Genomic DNA, 5,000 nt, shown 5'->3' with positions numbered 1-5,000 from the left:
CCCCAACGCCAGCGCCCTCTGCCGCACGAAGTCGTGGACCGGCAATCACTCCACCTGCACCCGTTCGTGCCCACCCCAACCGCCCAACTCGCAACTCCAGCGGATGAACGGCGGACTTTGCTCGCACTCGCAATGTGCAATCCACCCCTATAACGTGCGTTTCATGAAGAGTTATGTCCAATATGCGACATTCCCGCTGTCCATATACATGAGCTGCGAGCCGTACCACGTACGAGCTACAGACGCGATCGCGTTGCTCGCTGTACGAATGCAGATGCTCAGCGGCAGCTAGGAGGCGCTCCATCCATGTCGGTACCGGTGAGCGTTGCACTCGCAGTCGCAAAAACGTACGGCAAGTATATTACTCGGAAGAGTCAATGACAGTCCAAGCCCCCCTGCGTGGGAAGAGTCTTCCTAGGCCATGACCCACCGGAAGGGCGCAGCGTCCCCCACCCCAGACATGTGACGTCAGACTATCGGTATTGACGACTAGACTGATTCCTTATAATCATTTGCCATACACCGGTGGAAGCTGCCGAGACGAGTAACTACATAGCGGGCTCGCCGTGTCACTAATGTACAGAGATACAATAGTTTCGACTGGAACCGGATTAAACGTATACACGGCGCTGATTAGTAATAGATAGAGCCATCAGAATACAGATAATGTATAGACCTGTCCGTATACATGCTGAAAGACTCTGCTCACAATCACACGTCAGCCAGACACTCTTATCACGCACTACTCTCTGCCTGTAACAGGCACACAGACAATATGTAAGCACCAGCATGGAACAACACCCAGTGCATCCTCTCTGCCACATTAGACAATCCACACTATCATAACCAGACCGGGAGGTCCACTCGGAAAACAGAATATCCCACCCTTCCGACAACCACCATTGCTCAGCTAAGCCACCAACACCCACACATGTCCCAGACAGGGGTGCACCCAACATCACAATACTGCCTCCTGTCACACCACACAAACAATGGCAGGAATGAAAGACACAGGTCTGCCACAAGCATGGAATCAGAGCGCCGCCTGTTATGAGCCAAAGGTGCACCCTGACGTGGCAAATCAGATGATGCCGCAGTCATTTACTTACGATAATCACAATCAACAAACCGGGCCCCCCCCCCCCCCAAGTGCCTTAACCTAACCCGTATTGTACCTTAACCTAACCCGTATTGTACCTTAACCTAACCCGTATTGTACCTTAACCTAACCCGTATTGTACCTTAACCTAACCCGTATTGTACCTTAACCTAACCCGTATTGTACCTTAACCTAACCCGTATTGTACCTTAACCTAACCCGTATTGTACCTTAACCTAACCCATATTGTACCTTAACCTAACCCATATTGTACCTTAACCTAACCCATATTGTACCTTAACCTAACCCATATTGTACCTTAACCTAACCCATATTGTACCTTAACCTAACCCATATTGTACCTTAACCTAACCCATATTGTACCTTAACCTAACCCATGTTGCGCCTTAACCTAACCCATGTTGCGCCTTAACCTAACCCATGTTGCGCCTTAACCTAACCCATGTTGCGCCTTAACCTAACCCATGTTGCGCCTTAACCTAACCCATGTTGCGCCTTAACCTAACCCATGTTGCGCCTTAACCTAACCCATGTTGCGCCTTAACCTAACCCATGTTGCGCCTTAACCTAACCCATGTTGCGCCTTAACCTAACCCATGTTGCGCCTTAACCTAACCCATGTTGCGCCTTAACCTAACCCATGTTGCGCCTTAACCTAACCCATGTTGCGCCTTAACCTAACCTATGTTGCGCCTTAACCTAACCTATGTTGCGCCTTAACCTAACCTATGTTGCGCCTTAACCTAACCTATGTTGCGCCTTAACCTAACCTATGTTGCGCCGTAACCTAACCTATGTTGCGCCGTAACCTAACCTATGTTGCGCCATAACCTAACCTATGTTGCGCCTTAACCTAACCTATGTTGCGCCTTAACCTAACCTATGTTGCGCCTTAACCTAACCTATGTTGCGCCGTAACCTAACCTATGTTGCGCCTTAACCTAACCTATGTTGCGCCTTAACCTAACCTATGTTGCGCCTTAACCTAACCTATGTTGCGCCTTAACCTAACCTATGTTGCGCCTTAACCTAACCTATGTTGCGCCTTAACCTAACCTATGTTGCGCCTTAACCTAACCTATGTTGCGCCTTAACCTAACCTATGTTGCGCCGTAACCTAACCTATGTTGCGCCTTAACCTAACCTATGTTGCGCCGTAACCTAACCTATGTTGCGCCTTAACCTAACCTATGTTGCGCCTTAACCTAACCTATGTTGCGCCTTAACCTAACCTATGTTGCGCCTTAACCTAACCTATGTTGCGCCTTAACCTAACCTATGTTGCGCCTTAACCTAACCTATGTTGCGCCTTAACCCAACACACGTTGGGCCTTAACCCAACACACGTTGGGCCTTAACCCAACACACGTTGGGCCTTAACCCAACACACGTTGGGCCTTAACCCAACACACGTTGGGCCTTAACCCAACACACGTTGGGCCTTAACCCAACACACGTTGGGCCTTAACCCAACACACGTTGGGCCTTAACCCAACACACGTTGGGCCTTAACCCAACACACGTTGGGCCTTAACCCAACACACGTTGGGCCTTAACCCAACACACGTTGGGCCTTAACCCAACACACGTTGGGCCTTAACCCAACACACGTTGGGCCTTAACCCAACACACGTTGGGCCTTAACCCAACACACGTTGGGCCTTAACCCAACACACGTTGGGCCTTAACCCAACACACGTTGGGCCTTAACCCAACACACGTTGGGCCTTAACCCAACACACGTTGGGCCTTAACCCAACACACGTTGGGCCTTAACCCAACACACGTTGGGCCTTAACCCAACACACGTTGGGCCTTAACCCAACACACGTTGGGCCTTAACCCAACACACGTTGGGCCTTAACCCAACACACGTTGGGCCTTAACCCAACACACGTTGGGCCTTAACCCAACACACGTTGGGCCTTAACCTGCTCTGTAATTGTCATACGACGCGTTAAATTAGTGTAGTGTTGCCTAACTGCAACCCCCGCAATATAGTTTGCTACTCGCACTGCCCGGTCCCCAGAGTATCGCTTCATGTTAAACACCTTGCAGCTATACACTGTAATGCGGATGGCGGCAGGACGTACATGCTCAATGCCCTTCGCAGTTGTTCATTGGCATTCGCATGGCGAAGCACAGCCTACGTTGTGGTACGGCTTGTGGCAACTGTCCGCTGATGTTGTACGTCCAAATCACACACTGTACCGCACATTGGTCCTCATGTACTGAATGATACATCGTGGTACATGTGTGACCGTACCACGACTGCGCCAACAACGGCGAACCATACGGTCCAAATATTGTGCACTCAGCTACGTGTCGTCTCCCTATAAGAGCTGGATTGCAGTATGGTATGCCGTGGATGGCGATCAGCATGAGCCGTCTGTTGATGTAGTGGCGCGTGTTGTCAGACGTAGTCGTCTCTTCTCACACACCGTGATAGCATGGTGCACTGCGTTCCACATCTGCGACATGCGACAGAGGCCGGTTGACAGTCGTTCGCGCAATGGACATCGCATACGTACGGGGGCCACCTTCCACGTGTTCGCGAAGCGTGCACATGTTGTTGCGTGTATGTGGGCAGACATAGTGTGTCGTGACACCTGACACAGGCATGCAACAATCGTTGAATTTGCAAATGGCGATGGACGTCTACGTTTGCTGGTGACGTTACGCAAATGAAGAACTGGTAAACCGTTGTGGTGCGGTTGTTCTCGCTAGAGGTGAATCAGTGATGGCGACGATCGGTTGAGCTACCAACCGGTTGTTTCAGCGATACCCACCATGCCCACGAACGTGAATGGCATGTGGGTGTGAAGCGATACGCGGCGGTGGCTGGGTGGGACCGTCCCCGGCCGGTGAGGGGGGGCCTTCCGGCGTGCTGGCCGCGCGGTGCGTGGGCGCACGCGCTACAGCCGGCTGGTGGGGGCGGCCAGTGGCAGGCGCGCCGGCCGACGGAGGCGGCAGGCGGCGCAGCTGCGCGCCGGCGCACCCTGCACGCGGCGCCGTGCGGCCAAAGTAGGTCCTCGCGGGCCCGGTGCGAAGCGCGGTGGACATCTGCAGTGTGCTGGTCCGATTGAGGACTGTGTGCGCTGAGGATGCGCCGCCGCCCGGCGCTCGGCGCCGCGACGCCGTCTGCTGCTCGGTCGCCTCTGCGGTTCTCGCAGGTGGATTGTATCGCAGCTGTGCGGACGTGTTGGCGCGTGCGCTGTGCTGGGAGAGTTCGCTTCGGCACCCAAGTGGGGCTTTTGTCCTTCTGTGGCGCTGGCGTTGGAGCTGCCGGCCACCGTAGGTGGCGCGTGTTGTCTCCCGCCGGCAATGCCACGACAGCACGCTCCCGGGCCTCTGTCGGCAGCGGCAAGCTCAGTTGGGAGCACGGGTGGTCGCACCTAAAGCGTCTACTCGCCAAACTCCGGGCGATTGCGCCTCTCTCGAACCCGACCAAGTACTTAGGACGGCGCTGCGCGCCGCCGGGACCTGAGAGGGTTTCGAGGTGTATTGTGCAGGGGAGCTCAGCCTCCTCCTGTTTGCAGAATAATTGAGCGGACGCTTGCGTGTTCGCGCGGGCCCCCGGGACACACTCCCGGGCGGCCGGCTGCTCAGCTCTAGTTGACGCAGCTCCCTGGTTGATCCTGCCAGTAGTCATATGCTTGTCTCAAAGATTAAGCCATGCATGTCTCAGTACAAGCCGCATTAAGGTGAAACCGCGAATGGCTCATTAAATCAGTTATGGTTCCTTAGATCGTACCCACGTTACTTGGATAACTGTGGTAATTCTAGAGCTAATACATGCAAACAGAGTCCCGACCAGAGATGGAAGGGACGCTTTTATTAGATCAAAACCAATCGGTCGGCTCGTCCGGTCCGTTTGCCT

General features: G+C 53.5%; 1 non-coding gene across 1 annotated transcript in view; it reads left to right on the top strand.

Moving 5' to 3' along the window:
• Nucleotides 1-4,745: 4,745 nt before the first annotated feature.
• Nucleotides 4,746-5,000, top strand: part of LOC124592459 — a 1,910-nt gene continuing 1,655 nt past the window's right edge. Inside the window, exon 1 of the ribosomal RNA XR_006977436.1 lies at nucleotides 4,746-5,000. This exon is cut by the window's right edge and continues 1,655 nt beyond it. This is a non-coding gene — a ribosomal RNA (small subunit ribosomal RNA).

Source organism: Schistocerca americana, unplaced genomic scaffold (genome assembly GCF_021461395.2).
Source record: "Schistocerca americana isolate TAMUIC-IGC-003095 unplaced genomic scaffold, iqSchAmer2.1 HiC_scaffold_920, whole genome shotgun sequence".
Classification (NCBI taxonomy): Eukaryota; Metazoa; Arthropoda; class Insecta; order Orthoptera; family Acrididae; genus Schistocerca; species Schistocerca americana.
Note: the sequence above shows the minus strand (reverse complement) of the source record. Positions and strands in the feature narration are given on the sequence as shown.